The 18747-nt window shown below is 42.3% G+C and overlaps 1 protein-coding gene across 5 annotated transcripts in view; it reads left to right on the forward strand.

Annotated features, from left to right (window-relative positions):
* Positions 1 to 18747, forward strand: part of LOC149302740 (neuron navigator 3-like) — a 251034-nt gene that overhangs the window by 202198 nt on the left and 30089 nt on the right. The window lies entirely within an intron of this gene.

Genomic DNA, 18747 nt, shown 5'->3' on the forward strand with positions numbered 1-18747 from the left:
TTTAGATCAAATAATCAACACATGGAAACAGCACTCCAGGTATTGATCAACTGAATAAGACATGCAAATCCTATATTTGCAGGTAAACATTAATAATGTATGGAAATATAGCCGATACAGATGAACAGAATGACACAAAACCCAGCTTTGCAGATATAAATCAATTGGAAATTACATATAAACTCTGCATTAAAGGTATAGATAAAACCCCCTAAATTACAGGCATAGATCACTGGTCACACACCCCAAAGCCAACCCTGGCATCCATATTGCCCACATAGAACCTGACCAGCACCCAAATTACACATTGTGTCAACTTTGTCCCCAAACAGCTGAACGTACGCCATTTTTGTCCCATAAAGACCTCTCCCTCCTAATCTATCCTATCTACCCCCTCTCCCTCCCAATCTATCCTATCTACCCCCTCTCCCTCCCTATCTACCACATCTGCCTCCCTATCTACTCCCTCTCCCTCCACATCTATCCCATCTACCCCCATCTCCCTCCCTATCTATCCCATCTACCCCCATCTGCCTCCCTATCTATCCCATCTACCCCCTCTCCCTCCCAATCTATCCCATCTACCCCCTCTCCCTCCCAATCTATCCCATCTACCCTCCTCTCCCTCCCAATCTATCCCATCTACCCCCTCTCCCTCCCAATCTATCCCATCTACCCCCTCTCCCTCCCAATCTATCCCATCTACCCCCATCTCCCTCCCAATCTATCCCATCTACCCCATCTCCCTCCCAATCTATCCTATCTACCCCCTCTCCCTCCCAATCTATCCTATCTACCCCCTCTCCCTCCCAATCTATCCTATCTACCCCCTCTCCCTCCCAATCTATCCTATCTACCCCCTCTCCCTCCCAATCTATCCCTATCTACCCCTTCTCACTTCCTATCTACCTCTTCTGACTCTCTAACCCCCTCCTAACTTTCTAACCCCCCGCTTTGAAGTTCACTTACCTTGGGCTTGTCCAGCGGTGAGATCGTGAGGTCTCTGTATCCCTGGTTCTGCCGGCTTCACTGCTGGGCGCCGGATATGACGACATATACCGGCGCTCGGCTTGAAATGCCGGCACTGCGAACAAGGCAGAGGCCTCGCGGTCGCGGAGAAGAGTGAGAGGCGCCGAACGGTTGCTGAGAACTTATTCCTCAGCAACCGCTCGGCGCCTCTCACTCTCTCCTCCGGGTCTATTAAAAAAAAAAAAAGACGGCGTTTCAATTGGGGGGGCACACCGGGGGGCACAGCATGATGTAGGGGGGCCATGGCCCCCTCTGGCCCCCCCCTGCCGACGCCACTGAATGTAGTCATTGTTAAGACATGAAAACAAGAACCAAAATAGATGTTCCTGGTGTCAGAAAGGTGACTGGGAAAATGAAGGGAATATTGGTCATGGTAATATGTTTTCTATTAATATACGTGGCTGATTGAAACTCAAGCAGTAGAATTACAATAGAGAAATAAGAACTCTGTAAATTAACAGGTCAACATAACGAGCTCACCTTAGAGCATTTCCAAAGTTGTTCATTCTTTTTAATTTTCACAATGCATTTTGGTTTTAATTCTTTTGTCATTACCAAAAACTCACAATGGTTTGTTTATCTTGTTCTCAGGAGTTACCTTTACTTTAACAGTTTGCATCTTGTCCGAAATACACTACCTAAAAAGGGACTAAGGTATATTATTATTATTATCTTTTATTTATATAGCGCCAACAATTTACGCAGCGCTTAACCCCTTCGTGACAAAGGCTGATTTTACTTTTTGTACCCTTCGTGACAATGGCCTTTTTAACATTTCTGCGCTGCTTGTGTTTAGCTGTAATTTTCTTCTTTCCCGTTTACTGAACCCACACACATTAGATATTGTTTTTTTTCAGGACAAGAAGGGCTTTCTTTAGATGACATTGTTTTGATTGTATCATATTATTTACTACTAAAAAAAGTATAAAATATGGTGACTGTTTCTAACTTTTAGTTGAAAAATCTTTTACTCATCTATAAAAGGTAATGAAAAAACCTGCTAAATGGATTCTACTATTTGTCCTGAGTTTAGAAATACCCAATGTTTTTATGTTTTTTTGCTTTTTTCTACCCATTATGGGGCAATAAGTACAGGTAGCGTTTTGCTATTTCAAAGCCATTTTTTCCAAATCTGGTAATTCTTCCCCCCATGTGCCATTTCGGGTATCTTTGAACCCGGCCAATGCAATTTACCCCATCAAATCATATATTTTTGAAAACTAGACAGCCCAGGGTATTCCAAATGCTAGTATTTTAACTATTTCCATGCACCATATCTACCACCAGTTTTTGTCAAACTTTGTGGTAGTCATTTTTTTGCATTTGTTTTGTCACACACATTTTACTTCAGGTATGAATTAAAAGGTTCTCGTTTATGTCACTATCACAAAACACCCCAATATGTGTTCAGCAACATCTCCTGAGTACAGCGATACCTCACATGAATGATTTTGCCTGGCCGTTTGGGGGCAAAAGGGCCACATTTGGGGCATGCGCATTTTTCAATGTTGAACTTTGGCATTTGGGGATCCACTGCCTATGCCCTATTTGGTACATCTTTGAGTCGGGCCATTTCAGTGTGCCCAATAAACCCATATATTTTTTAAACTAGACACCCCAGGGTATTTCAAATGCTAGTATTTTAACTCTTTCCATGCACCATATCTACCACCAGTCTTTGTCAAACTTTGTGGTAGTCATTTTTTTGCATTTGGTTTTCCACACACATTTTACTTCAGGTATGAATAAAAAAGTTCTCGTATATGTCACTATCACAAAACACCCCAATATGTGTTCAGCAACATCTCCTGAGTACAGCGATACCTCACATGAATGATTTTGCCTGGCCGTTTGGGGGCAAAAGGGCCACATTTGGGGCATGCGCATTTTTCAATGTTGAACCACTGCCCATGCCCTATTTGGTACATCTTTGAGCCGGGCCATTTCAGTGTGCCCAACAAAACCATATCTTTTTCAAAACTAGACACCACAGGGTATTTTAAATGCTGGTATTTTAACTCTTTGCATGCACACATTTTACCACCAGCATGTTTTCAAAGTTTGCAGTAGTATTTTTTTGTGTGTATTTTTCCCACACACACCTACTTTATGTATGAATTTACAGCTCCTGGTATATGCCGCTGTCACACGACACCCCATAATGTGTTCAGCAACATCTCCTGAGTGCAGTGATACCCCACATGCATGGGTTTGTCATTTTTGTGGGAACTAAAAGGCCACATTTGGTACGTGTGCATTTTTCTAATTGGAAATTAGGTGTGTGGCCATCCTTCCCCCGGTGTTAATTGGGACGTTGTTGAACCTGGCCAATTCAATTTACCCCATCAAATCATACCTTTTTTAAAAGTAGACACCCCACGGGCATTTAATATGCCAGTATTTTAACTCTTTCCATGCGAGAATTGTTTTAAGCTAATATGCTAATTTTAGGACTTGCTCACAAAAATATATTTTTTTATATATATATATATTTTTTTTGTATTTTTAAAAAAAAAAAAGTAACATTTTTTTTCAACTTGGAGGTTCCCCTGATAGTGACATCAGTGGGAAATGATTTTTACATTTTACTAGTTTTTTACTATTTTTTTTCTAATTATTATTAATTTTATTTTATTTTTTAATTTATTTTTACTAATCACACTGTGATTAGAAAGCTGGGTTCCATTGACTTGCATGGTGAATGCAGTACCTGTATTCAACCTGCAAGTGGAGCCAAAGTTCTCTAGATGGTCTGGACCATCTAGCGAACTTTTAAAATTTGTTGGTTCCTGTTACAGGGCAGCGGCCATCTTGCTTGATGGCGAAGATCATCGGCAGCTGCGGCTGTGACCGCTCTCCGGAGCGGTCACAGCCCATCGAAAGGTAAGTGTTTGGTGTCGCTGGATGCCTCCTGGTCGAGGCATTCCAGCGACACCATTTAAGTTTAGGAGGCGATCGTCGATCGCCTCCTAAACGCTTTTAAAACGGGCGTCCGCCGCCATACAAAGTATGGCGGATGTTGACGCCCCGTGGAGGGGCCAGAGATGGCCCCTTCGTTCCGATCGCGGCGTTGCTGAATGCCTCGAGGTCGAGGCATTCAGCAATGTTTTTTGGGTGCAGAAAGCGAAAACAGATCGCTTTCTGCACCCGTTTAAAGACGTGCCGGTCCTGGCACGTCAATTGTCGTAAAGCACATGCTTTTCCGTGTCGTGCCAGGACCGGCAATTGTCGTTAAGGGGTTAATACAATACATATATTCAAGGGGTATGACAAGACGAGAATTGGCAGACTAAGACAAACCGACACATTAGGTGGAGAGCAGGGCCGGACTGGCCCACCGGGATACCGGGAAATTTCCCGGTGGGCCGGCAGGTCCGTGGGCTGGGCGGCCGGCAGACTAACCCTGAAGATAGCCGCTGAGCGGCTGCAAATGGCATTGAAGGCCTCCCTCGGAGCCAGGGGCGGGCTGGGCAGGGGGGCAATTGCCCCCCAGGCTGCCCGAAATCTAATCAAAGCGGCCGCTGGGTGCTGATGCGGCCGGCCAGCATCAGCACCCAGCAGCCGTGTGCGATGGCCGTCTAGTGATGGGAGCAGCGTGAGGGGTGAAAGCTCCGCCCCCTCGCACTGACCTTTCACCCCTCACGCTGCTCCCATCACTATGCGGCCATCAGACGCCGGCCGGCTCTGCTTTAATACTTTTTTTTTTTACTTTATATGGCAAGCCGATCCAGCTTACCATATAAATAAAAAAAAAAGTGTTAAAGTAGCTCCGGCCGGCGGCATCAGCACGCATCGGCCGTTTAGATTACATTCCCAGCAGTCTGATGGCTGCATAGTGATGGGAGCAGCGTGAGGGGTGAAAGCTCCGCCCCCTAGCACTCAGACTGCTGCAGCACCGGATGTCAGGTCAGTGACATCCTGTCAGCATAGAGGAGAACAGTGTGCAGCTACCAGAGGACGGAAGTCAAGAGAAGTAGAAGGTGAGTAAACCAATGTATTTTTTGTACTGTATAATATTTTTTTGTATTTGTTAAAAACAAAAAAAATCGGCATGTGTGTGTATGCAAGTGTGTCCTCCTATATGCCACTCTGCCTCCAGAAATGCCTTATACCCCCCTATATGCCACTCTGTCCCATGATATGCCTTTTAACCCCCTATATGTCAGAGTTGCATATAGGGGTATAAGGCATTTCTGGATGCAGAGTGACATATAGGGGGTCAAAAGGCATATCTGGAGGCAGAGTGGCATAAATGGGGTTAAAAGGCATATCATGGGGCAGAGGAGCATATAGGAGGGTATAAAGCATATCGGGGAGGCAGAGTGGCATATAGGGGGCATAAGGCTTTTCTGGAGGCAGAGTGCGCCATGATATGCCTTTTAACCCCCTTCATGCCACTCTGCCTCCAGAAATGCCTTATACCCCCCTATATGCCACTCTGTCCCATGATATGCCTTTTAACCCCCTATATGGCAGAGTGGCGTATAGGGGCTTAGAAGGCATATCATGGGACAGAGTGGCATATAGGGGTATAAGGCATTTCTGGATGCAGAGTGAAATATAGGGGGTCAAAAGGCATATCTGGAGGTAGAGTGGCAAAAGGGGGTTAAAAGGCATATCACGGGGCAGAGGGGCATATAGGAGGGTTGAGGCATATCAGGGAGGCAGAGTGGCATATAGGGGGTTAGAAGGCATATCATGGGACAGAGTGGCATATAGGGGGTATAAGGCATTTCTGGAGGCAGAGTGGCATATAGGGGGTTAGAAGGCATATCAGGGGGGCAGAGTGGCAAGCCTGGGGGCAGAGGTGCATAACTCGGCGGTAGGTTGTCAAATGAAAGGAAATAAAAACCAAACATGTCTCAATCATAGCTTTTATTAAATATGGAAAAAAATAGTCTACATGAATTAATAAAGAAATAAAAGTTTCTTACCAGAATATTGTGAAGAATAATGTGATCAGTGTTTTGTTCCACTGAATAAAATGGAACTTTTTCATCTAAAAATGTTCGCAGTAGCAAATGTTTTCATCCCATTATGTGTAATGTATTTAATTTATTAGGGCCTTTTAACACTTTTGCTTTCTGGCATTTTAATACAAATAATGAGATAAAAAGAATGGCGAATAGTGTGACGCGGGTATGTATAAGGGGTGCGTGTGGGTATAAGAGCTTGACCGTGACATAAACTATATGGGGCTGGTCTCCAAATTTTTCCAGGGCTTCTTTTCAGTCCCAGTCCGGCCCTGGTGGAGAGAGCCCTGCTCGCAAGCTTACAATCTTGATGGAATGGGTTGAGGACACACATAAGGCACAGAGAAAGGGTGAGAGGTAGTGTGGTGGTTGTATCAATGACTACGAAGTTCTAGCAGCTAAGATGGCGCGGCTTCTCTGAAGAAGTCAGTTTTGAGATTTTTCTTGAATGTTGGGAAGGAGGATGAATGCTGTTCTTCTTTATTTCCCTTCTCCATCTGTTTGGCTGCTGGGCAGACTTTATGTTAATAAAGACATGAATACATGACATTAGTGTTCTGTGTAGGGTTCACAATATTCGTTGACTGTGTGGTTGCTTAGCAGCATGAAGCAAGTGTAACACTTTATTCTGTTGCAAAGTTTAAAGAATGAATAAGTTACAAGTCATTTATTATAGGATAATTAGATGTTTATTAAAAGCAATCAACACATAACAACATAAACATAAAATACATTTGACAAGATTGTCAGATGATCACGTGGATTGCATGGCTCATGTGTCTCAGATGTGTCTATCAGGCCCTAAATGATGTACTCTGGAGCACAATCCTTGACCTGTTTGCCGGAAGCAGCTGGTGTCGGCAGAGCGGGCAGGTGGAGTTTTCCTGCAGCCATGTCAGGATGCATTGGCTGTGAAATGTGTGGCGGCAGGACAAAGATATTATACGCTGCCCCTGTTCATACTCTCCAAGGCATATGCAGCAGGATCCTGGCTCCTCCGATGTATTTAATGGAGACCGACTACGTTGCCTCTCCCGGCGCCTCTGTCCTGGCGCTTCCACGTCCACAGATGTTCTTACTCTCCTTCTACCTCTTGAACTTGAACGCAATGGGGGGATGACAACGTGTCTTGGGGTAATATTAGATGGTATATCCTCGTCATTAGGGCCTGCAGGAAAATAAATTACAATTAACACATTGAATAAAACTGAAATTACAACAGATGATTCTTCAATAAATATTAAGCAAAAGTACTTAGGAAAAACAGAATTCATGTGCAAATTATGAGGAAAATTAGAAAAAAAGATCAAGCACGAGAAAAAAAGGAGCCAGAAAAATAATATAGAAGTTGAGGGTATTGAGGATGGCAATAAGGGAAAAGTAGATTAACTTTTCATAGGGAACTAGCAATACAGAGAGGGTGCTTGGTTTTTCAGTTGTCCCTATTACTTACCTGAGAGTGAATTCAAGTAACGAATGATGTTCCGATACATGGAACTCATTTTCTAAATCAGAAGTTAGCAGTGTTTTTGATTTTGCAGTCAGGTATATCTAGCGCTATGCAGCAAATGCAGCTTTGCTCAAGAAATACCATGGAGTGAAGCCTGAGCTGGAATGTGTTATGTCCTGCAACACCTGATGTCATAATAGGTGACATCACAGTCAGAACTCTACCTTCTGCATCAGCACCTCTGGCTTGATAAATGGTTGATAAATGGATAAATAAGTAAAGAAATAAATGAACAAACAAACTGCTGAGCATAAAATAAAACATTATAGGATAAATGGCGATCATATAGAATATCCCAAAAATACATTTAGAGTTCAATACCCATTGCAAACCTATGTAATGGTGTTCACAAGGTATCTACTGCCCTCTTCTTAAGCTAAGTCATAAAGTCCATACTTTCTCACTTATGTATCATGTGCAGTAATGTCTAATGGATGTTGATGGGCACATGTAAATCTCTAGCTTTACATTGGATGACAAATTTAGTAAAAAAAATTTTTTTATTATAGAAATTTTCCTCTCTGAATCCTCACAAAATTAGGTAAAGTGGTAGAAAATTCCATCCAAATTTATCAATTCAGGTGTCTTGATTTTAGAAATACCTCATTTATATAGAATTTCCATACTTTCCCAGCACTTATAGAAAACATACTATAAGGTCTACATTATATTTTACGAAGCCGTAGAATTTTTGCATTAGGTATGATGGGACTGCAACTCTAATTTTAAACAAATAAACCAAAAATACCCATAAAAGTATATACTTCTGTAAAGCAGACAACACAGACTATCGTATCAGGGGTAATTGGGCATGGAATGCCCAGTCGCGCAGTCAGGCATTTCAAACTGTAACAGATTACTGTAGTTGTTACAGGTGCACATCGGAGTGATTGGATATCCCAGCAGGGTCTAGATACACTGCAGGGGATATCCTGTCCTCCGGTGAACTTTCGGGTATATACCCTCATCTTCTTTTTATTTTACCAATATTTGATAGAAATAATAAAGTGTGTATCATTATTTGGGTGTCATATATACCATCGTATGGCTATATAGTATCCTTTATCTTGCAATGCATACAATATATAGAAGACAATTTTAGACCTTTCATTTGGATGTAAAATCATGATCTCGATTTAAATGAAGATGCAGTGTTGTCTATTTGTAAAGTTGTAAAGTTCTTAGCTATTTAACTTTTTAAGAAAATATAGCGCAAGGCCCAGAATGGCCATTCCGCACAATGGGCAGATGCCTAGTGGGCCAGTCACTAGTAGAGCCGTATACTTAACTGTTACTTTAGTTCCAGCAGCAGATTGAACGAACGAGATACATACATGTAGATATAATATACACTGTGACACAACTATTCACGCAATAATGGTAGATAAGCTAATTCACCAGCTATTCTTTTATATTTGGTATACGGACACAGATCAGTCTCCTGAAATAATGTAGTGTTATATTTCAACATCCCATAGTGATTGTAACTTTTATCAATCTAATATTTGCTTAAGGTCTTTAAGGTTACTGTGGATCCATGAAGGTGTATTGGTTACAATTAAGAGAATGATTATAAAGGAAATGCTGATCACTATTGGTGAACTAACATAAGGCGCACAAGAAGGTTTGGGTGATCTATATGAGGGAAGAGTGGGTATGTACAAAATCATCCAGACCACCGTGTGGTAGATTCAGCATAACATTTTGTTGTAATCATAACGATAAAAGATTTGCTATGATGAGGCCAAAGGCCTGATAATAGGAGAAGAGATCACCTGCTAATGTCTGCCTAAGGATACTAAATGTAGTCAGTGGCGTCTCCAGCTTTCATATTTAGGGGGGGCACATGGGGGGCCAGGGACCAAAGTAGGGGGGCAAATAAAAAAACGGTACATATACACTATGTATATATATATATATATACACACACGTTAGACGTGCATTTTTAACTACATAATATGCACTTATCTCTTTGAAGTAAAGACCGTGATTGAAATATGATTTCAAAATAACAGCTAAACTGGCAGTTATTTCTCATTCTTTAATATTAGCCCCTGCTGACAATATATATAAATATTACACCCTGCTGCCGATATATAGAAATATTACACCCTGCTTGCGATATATATTAATATTAACCCCTGCTGCGGATATATATTGATATTAGCCCCTGCTGCCGATATATATATATATATATATATATATATATATATATATAGAAATACTAGACCCTGCTGCCAATATGAATATAAATACTAGACCCTGCTGCCAATAAATATTAATATTAGCCCCTGCTGCCAATATATGTTAATATTAGATCCTGTTGCCAATATATATTAGCCCCTGCTGTCGATATATATTAATATTAGCCCCTGCTGCTGATATATATTAATATTGAACCCTGCTGCCGATATATATATAGTATTAGTCCCTGCTTCCTATATATATTAATATTAGCCCCTGCAGCCAATATATATTAATATTAGACCCAGTTGCCAGTATATAAATAAATATTAGCCCCTGCTGCCAAAACATATATAAATATTTGCCCCTGCTGCAAATATATATATAAATATTAGACCCTGCTGCCAATATATTTTATAGTGAAAAAATTGGACCCTACCCAAGCATTTCCTTGGGCCCTGCTCAACGCTTCCTTGCATGCAATCACTCCTTCTGCTACCATACTAAAAAAAAAAATATTTCCCACACTGACTGCAGATCAGGGGAAGACCGCGAGAGTCAGTCCTGCACCGTTACATTGAGAGGTCCTCTCCCCTTTGTCCTCTCATTCACTAAACCATAGCGCTTTTTTACTTACACCCTGTAGTTCAGGTATAGATCAAATAAACAACACATAGAAACAGCACATGCAACTGAATGAGATTTAAAAAAATCTTGTATTTGCAGGTATACATAAATAATGTATGGAAACATAGCATTGCAGGTATAAACCAACAGAACACACAAACCCAGCATTGCAGGTATATATCAACTGGAAATCACATGTACACTCAGCACTGAAGGTTTAGATCAAATAATCAACACATGGAAGCAGCACTCCAGGTATTGATCAACTGAATAAGACATGCAAATCCTATATTTGCAGGTAAACATTAATAATGTATGGAAATATAGCCGATACAGATGAACAGAATGACACAAAACCCAGCTTTGCAGATATAAATCAATTGGAAATTACATATAAACTCTGCATTAAAGGTATAGATAAAACCCCCTAAATTACAGGCATAGATCACTGGTCACACACCCCAAAGCCAACCCTGGCGTCCATATTGCCCACATAGAACCTGACCAGCACCCAAATTACACATTGTGTCAACTTTGTCCCCAAACAGCTGAACGTACGCCATTTTTGTCCCATAAAGACCTCTCCCTCCTAATCTATCCTATCTACCCCCTCTCCCTCCCAATCTATCCTATCTACCCCCTCTCCCTCCCTATCTACCACATCTGCCTCCCTATCTACTCCCTCTCCCTCCACATCTATCCCATCTACCCCCATCTCCCTCCCTATCTATCCCATCTACCCCATCTCCCTCCCTATCTATCCCATCTACCCCCTCTCCCTCCCAATCTATCCCATCTACCCCCTCTCCCTCCCAATCTATCCCATCTACCCTCCTCTCCCTCCCAATCTATCCCATCTACCCCCTCTCCCTCCCAATCTATCCCATCTACCCCCTCTCCCTCCCAATCTATCCCATCTACCCCCATCTCCCTCCCAATCTATCCCATCTACCCCATCTCCCTCCCAATCTATCCTATCTACCCCCTCTCCCTCCCAATCTATCCTATCTACCCCCTCTCCCTCCCAATCTATCCTATCTACCCCCTCTCCCTCCCAATCTATCCTATCTACCCCCTCTCCCTCCCAATCTATCCCTATCTACCCCTTCTCACTTCCTATCTACCTCTTCTGACTCTCTAACCCCCTCCTAACTTTCTAACCCCCCGCTTTGAAGTTCACTTACCTTGGGCTTGTCCAGCGGTGAGATCGTGAGGTCTCTGTATCCCTGGTTCTGCCGGCTTCACTGCTGGGCGCCGGATATGACGACATATACCGGCGCTCGGCTTGAAATGCCGGCACTGCGAACAAGGCAGAGGCCTCGCGGTCGCGGAGAAGAGTGAGAGGCGCCGAACGGTTGCTGAGAACTTATTCCTCAGCAACCGCTCGGCGCCTCTCACTCTCTCCTCCGGGTCTATTAAAAAAAAAAAAAGACGGCGTTTCAATTGGGGGGGCACACCGGGGGGCACAGCATGATGTAGGGGGGCCATGGCCCCCTCTGGCCCCCCCCTGCCGACGCCACTGAATGTAGTCATTGTTAAGACATGAAAACAAGAACCAAAATAGATGTTCCTGGTGTCAGAAAGGTGACTGGGAAAATGAAGGGAATATTGGTCATGGTAATATGTTTTCTATTAATATACGTGGCTGATTGAAACTCAAGCAGTAGAATTACAATAGAGAAATAAGAACTCTGTAAATTAACAGGTCAACATAACGAGCTCACCTTAGAGCATTTCCAAAGTTGTTCATTCTTTTTAATTTTCACAATGCATTTTGGTTTTAATTCTTTTGTCATTACCAAAAACTCACAATGGTTTGTTTATCTTGTTCTCAGGAGTTACCTTTACTTTAACAGTTTGCATCTTGTCCGAAATACACTACCTAAAAAGGGACTAAGGTATATTATTATTATTATCTTTTATTTATATAGCGCCAACAATTTACGCAGCGCTTAACCCCTTCGTGACAAAGGCTGATTTTACTTTTTGTACCCTTCGTGACAATGGCCTTTTTAACATTTCTGCGCTGCTTGTGTTTAGCTGTAATTTTCTTCTTTCCCGTTTACTGAACCCACACACATTAGATATTGTTTTTTTTCAGGACAAGAAGGGCTTTCTTTAGATGACATTGTTTTGATTGTATCATATTATTTACTACTAAAAAAAGTATAAAATATGGTGACTGTTTCTAACTTTTAGTTGAAAAATCTTTTACTCATCTATAAAAGGTAATGAAAAAACCTGCTAAATGGATTCTACTATTTGTCCTGAGTTTAGAAATACCCAATGTTTTTATGTTTTTTTGCTTTTTTCTACCCATTATGGGGCAATAAGTACAGGTAGCGTTTTGCTATTTCAAAGCCATTTTTTCCAAATCTGGTAATTCTTCCCCCCATGTGCCATTTCGGGTATCTTTGAACCCGGCCAATGCAATTTACCCCATCAAATCATATATTTTTGAAAACTAGACAGCCCAGGGTATTCCAAATGCTAGTATTTTAACTATTTCCATGCACCATATCTACCACCAGTTTTTGTCAAACTTTGTGGTAGTCATTTTTTTGCATTTGTTTTGTCACACACATTTTACTTCAGGTATGAATTAAAAGGTTCTCGTTTATGTCACTATCACAAAACACCCCAATATGTGTTCAGCAACATCTCCTGAGTACAGCGATACCTCACATGAATGATTTTGCCTGGCCGTTTGGGGGCAAAAGGGCCACATTTGGGGCATGCGCATTTTTCAATGTTGAACTTTGGCATTTGGGGATCCACTGCCTATGCCCTATTTGGTACATCTTTGAGTCGGGCCATTTCAGTGTGCCCAATAAACCCATATATTTTTTAAACTAGACACCCCAGGGTATTTCAAATGCTAGTATTTTAACTCTTTCCATGCACCATATCTACCACCAGTCTTTGTCAAACTTTGTGGTAGTCATTTTTTTGCATTTGGTTTTCCACACACATTTTACTTCAGGTATGAATAAAAAAGTTCTCGTATATGTCACTATCACAAAACACCCCAATATGTGTTCAGCAACATCTCCTGAGTACAGCGATACCTCACATGAATGATTTTGCCTGGCCGTTTGGGGGCAAAAGGGCCACATTTGGGGCATGCGCATTTTTCAATGTTGAACCACTGCCCATGCCCTATTTGGTACATCTTTGAGCCGGGCCATTTCAGTGTGCCCAACAAAACCATATCTTTTTCAAAACTAGACACCACAGGGTATTTTAAATGCTGGTATTTTAACTCTTTGCATGCACACATTTTACCACCAGCATGTTTTCAAAGTTTGCAGTAGTATTTTTTTGTGTGTATTTTTCCCACACACACCTACTTTATGTATGAATTTACAGCTCCTGGTATATGCCGCTGTCACACGACACCCCATAATGTGTTCAGCAACATCTCCTGAGTGCAGTGATATCCCACATGCATGGGTGTGTCATTTTTGTGGGAACTAAAAGGCCACATTTGGTACGTGTGCATTTTTCTAATTGGAAATTAGGTGTGTGGCCATCCTTCCCCCGGTGTTAATTGGGACGTTGTTGAACCTGGCCAATTCAATTTACCCCATCAAATCATACCTTTTTTAAAAGTAGACACCCCACGGGCATTTAATATGCCAGTATTTTAACTCTTTCCATGCGAGAATTGTTTTAAGCTAATATGCTAATTTTAGGACTTGCTCACAAAAATATATTTTTTTATATATATATATATTTTTTTTGTATTTTTAAAAAAAAAAATGTAACATTTTTTTTCAACTTGGAGGTTCCCCTGATAGTGACATCAGTGGGAAATGATTTTTACATTTTACTAGTTTTTTACTATTTTTTTTCTAATTATTATTAATTTTATTTTATTTTTTAATTTATTTTTACTAATCACACTGTGATTAGAAAGCTGGGTTCCATTGACTTGCATGGTGAATGCAGTACCTGTATTCAACCTGCAAGTGGAGCCAAAGTTCTCTAGATGGTCTGGACCATCTAGCGAACTTTTAAAATTTGTTGGTTCCTGTTACAGGGCAGCGGCCATCTTGCTTGATGGCGAAGATCATCGGCAGCTGCGGCTGTGACCGCTCTCCGGAGCGGTCACAGCCCATCGAAAGGTAAGTGTTTGGTGTCGCTGGATGCCTCCTGGTCGAGGCATTCCAGCGACACCATTTAAGTTTAGGAGGCGATCGTCGATCGCCTCCTAAACGCTTTTAAAACGGGCGTCCGCCGCCATACAAAGTATGGCGGATGTTGACGCCCCGTGGAGGGGCCAGAGATGGCCCCTTCGTTCCGATCGCGGCGTTGCTGAATGCCTCGAGGTCGAGGCATTCAGCAACGTTTTTTGGGTGCAGAAAGCGAAAACAGATCGCTTTCTGCACCCGTTTAAAGACGTGCCGGTCCTGGCACGTCAATTGTCGTAAAGCACATGCTTTTCCGTGTCGTGCCAGGACCGGCAATTGTCGTTAAGGGGTTAATACAATACATATATTCAAGGGGTATGACAAGACGAGAATTGGCAGACTAAGACAAACCGACACATTAGGTGGAGAGCAGGGCCGGACTGGCCCACCGGGATACCGGGAAATTTCCCGGTGGGCCGGCAGGTCCGTGGGCTGGGCGGCCGGCAGACTAACCCTGAAGATAGCCGCTGAGCGGCTGCAAATGGCATTGAAGGCCTCCCTCGGAGCCAGGGGCGGGCTGGGCAGGGGGGCAATTGCCCCCCAGGCTGCCCGAAATCTAATCAAAGCGGCCGCTGGGTGCTGATGCGGCCGGCCAGCATCAGCACCCAGCAGCCGTGTGCGATGGCCGTCTAGTGATGGGAGCAGCGTGAGGGGTGAAAGCTCCGCCCCCTCGCACTGACCTTTCACCCCTCACGCTGCTCCCATCACTATGCGGCCATCAGACGCCGGCCGGCTCTGCTTTAATACTTTTTTTTTTTACTTTATATGGCAAGCCGATCCAGCTTACCATATAAATAAAAAAAAAAAGTGTTAAAGTAGCTCCGGCCGGCGGCATCAGCACGCATCGGCCGTTTAGATTACATTCCCAGCAGTCTGATGGCTGCATAGTGATGGGAGCAGCGTGAGGGGTGAAAGCTCCGCCCCCTAGCACTCAGACTGCTGCAGCACCGGATGTCAGGTCAGTGACATCCTGTCAGCATAGAGGAGAACAGTGTGCAGCTACCAGAGGACGGAAGTCAAGAGAAGTAGAAGGTGAGTAAACCAATGTATTTTTTGTACTGTATAATATTTTTTTGTATTTGTTAAAAACAAAAAAAATCGGCATGTGTGTGTATGCAAGTGTGTCCTCCTATATGCCACTCTGCCTCCAGAAATGCCTTATACCCCCCTATATGCCACTCTGTCCCATGATATGCCTTTTAACCCCCTATATGTCAGAGTTGCATATAGGGGTATAAGGCATTTCTGGATGCAGAGTGACATATAGGGGGTCAAAAGGCATATCTGGAGGCAGAGTGGCATAAATGGGGTTAAAAGGCATATCATGGGGCAGAGGAGCATATAGGAGGGTATAAAGCATATCGGGGAGGCAGAGTGGCATATAGGGGGCATAAGGCTTTTCTGGAGGCAGAGTGCGCCATGATATGCCTTTTAACCCCCTTCATGCCACTCTGCCTCCAGAAATGCCTTATACCCCCCTATATGCCACTCTGTCCCATGATATGCCTTTTAACCCCCTATATGGCAGAGTGGCGTATAGGGGCTTAGAAGGCATATCATGGGACAGAGTGGCATATAGGGGTATAAGGCATTTCTGGATGCAGAGTGAAATATAGGGGGTCAAAAGGCATATCTGGAGGTAGAGTGGCAAAAGGGGGTTAAAAGGCATATCACGGGGCAGAGGGGCATATAGGAGGGTTGAGGCATATCAGGGAGGCAGAGTGGCATATAGGGGGTTAGAAGGCATATCATGGGACAGAGTGGCATATAGGGGGTATAAGGCATTTCTGGAGGCAGAGTGGCATATAGGGGGTTAGAAGGCATATCAGGGGGGCAGAGTGGCAAGCCTGGGGGCAGAGGTGCATAACTCGGCGGTAGGTTGTCAAATGAAAGGAAATAAAAACCAAACATGTCTCAATCATAGCTTTTATTAAATATGGAAAAAAATAGTCTACATGAATTAATAAAGAAATAAAAGTTTCTTACCAGAATATTGTGAAGAATAATGTGATCAGTGTTTTGTTCCACTGAATAAAATGGAACTTTTTCATCTAAAAATGTTCGCAGTAGCAAATGTTTTCATCCCATTATGTGTAATGTATTTAATTTATTAGGGCCTTTTAACACTTTTGCTTTCTGGCATTTTAATACAAATAATGAGATAAAAAGAATGGCGAATAGTGTGACGCGGGTATGTATAAGGGGTGCGTGTGGGTATAAGAGCTTGACCGTGACATAAACTATATGGGGCTGGTCTCCAAATTTTTCCAGGGCTTCTTTTCAGTCCCAGTCCGGCCCTGGTGGAGAGAGCCCTGCTCGCAAGCTTACAATCTTGATGGAATGGGTTGAGGACACACATAAGGCACAGAGAAAGGGTGAGAGGTAGTGTGGTGGTTGTATCAATGACTAGGAAGTTCTAGCAGCTAAGATGGCGCGGCTTCTCTGAAGAAGTCAGTTTTGAGATTTTTCTTGAATGTTGGGAAGGAGGATGAATGCTGTTCTTCTTTATTTCCCTTCTCCATCTGTTTGGCTGCTGGGCAGACTTTATGTTAATAAAGACATGAATACATGACATTAGTGTTCTGTGTAGGGTTCACAATATTCATTGACTGTGTGGTTGCTTAGCAGCATGAAGCAAGTGTAACACTTTATTCTGTTGCAAAGTTTAAAGAATGAATAAGTTACAAGTCATTTATTATAGGATAATTAGATGTTTATTAAAAGCAATCAACACATAACAACATAAACATAAAATACATTTGACAAGATTGTCAGATGATCACGTGGATTGCATGGCTCATGTGTCTCAGATGTGTCTATCAGGCCCTAAATGATGTACTCTGGAGCACAATCCTTGACCTGTTTGCCGGAAGCAGCTGGTGTCGGCAGAGCGGGCAGGTGGAGTTTTCCTGCAGCCATGTCAGGATGCATTGGCTGTGAAATGTGTGGCGGCAGGACAAAGATATTATACGCTGCCCCTGTTCATACTCTCCAAGGCATATGCAGCAGGATCCTGGCTCCTCCGATGTATTTAATGGAGACCGACTACGTTGCCTCTCCCGGCGCCTCTGTCCTGGCGCTTCCACGTCCACAGATGTTCTTACTCTCCTTCTACCTCTTGAACTTGAACGCAATGGGGGGATGACAACGTGTCTTGGGGTAATATTAGATGGTATATCCTCGTCATTAGGGCCTGCAGGAAAATAAATTACAATTAACACATTGAATAAAACTGAAATTACAACAGATGATTCTTCAATAAATATTAAGCAAAAGTACTTAGGAAAAACAGAATTCATGTGCAAATTATGAGGAAAATTAGAAAAAAAGATCAAGCACGAGAAAAAAAGGAGCCAGAAAAATAATATAGAAGTTGAGGGTATTGAGGATGGCAATAAGGGAAAAGTAGATTAACTTTTCATAGGGAACTAGCAATACAGAGAGGGTGCTTGGTTTTTCAGTTGTCCCTATTACTTACCTGAGAGTGAATTCAAGTAACGAATGATGTTCCGATACATGGAACTCATTTTCTAAATCAGAAGTTAGCAGTGTTTTTGATTTTGCAGTCAGGTATATCTAGCGCTATGCAGCAAATGCAGCTTTGCTCAAGAAATACCATGGAGTGAAGCCTGAGCTGGAATGTGTTATGTCCTGCAACACCTGATGTCATAATAGGTGACATCACAGTCAGAACTCTACCTTCTGCATCAGCACCTCTGGCTTGATAAATGGTTGATAAATGGATAAATAAGTAAAGAAATAAATGAACAAACAAACTGCTGAGCATAAAATAAAACATTATAGGATAAATGGCGATCATATAGAATATCCCAAAAATACATTTAGAGTTCAATACCCATTGCAAACCTATGTAATGGTGTTCACAAGGTATCTACTGCCCTCTTCTTAAGCTAAGATAAGTCATAAAGTCCATACTTTCTCACTTATGTATCATGTGCAGTAATGTCTAATGGATGTTGATGGGCACATGTAAATCTCTAGCTGGCTTTAACAATGTTAGGAACCTAGCAGGGTGTCTTTAGGTGGATCAGGATTGTTAGCCGAATGTGATCTAAAGTCTGCATTATACTTATTTGTGCAACAAAACCATCCATCCAATTTTTTACATATCACTGAACTATCATTTGATAATATATGCCCCACTAATAATAAAATGATGTTCCTTTACAAGTAAACCTACTTACTACATATTGTATATTTTTTTTTTTAA

Source organism: Sceloporus occidentalis, unplaced genomic scaffold, assembly GCF_023333645.1.
Source record: "Sceloporus occidentalis isolate IW3139 unplaced genomic scaffold, rSceOcc1.0.p SCAF_17, whole genome shotgun sequence".
NCBI lineage: Eukaryota > Metazoa > Chordata > Lepidosauria > Squamata > Phrynosomatidae > Sceloporus > Sceloporus occidentalis.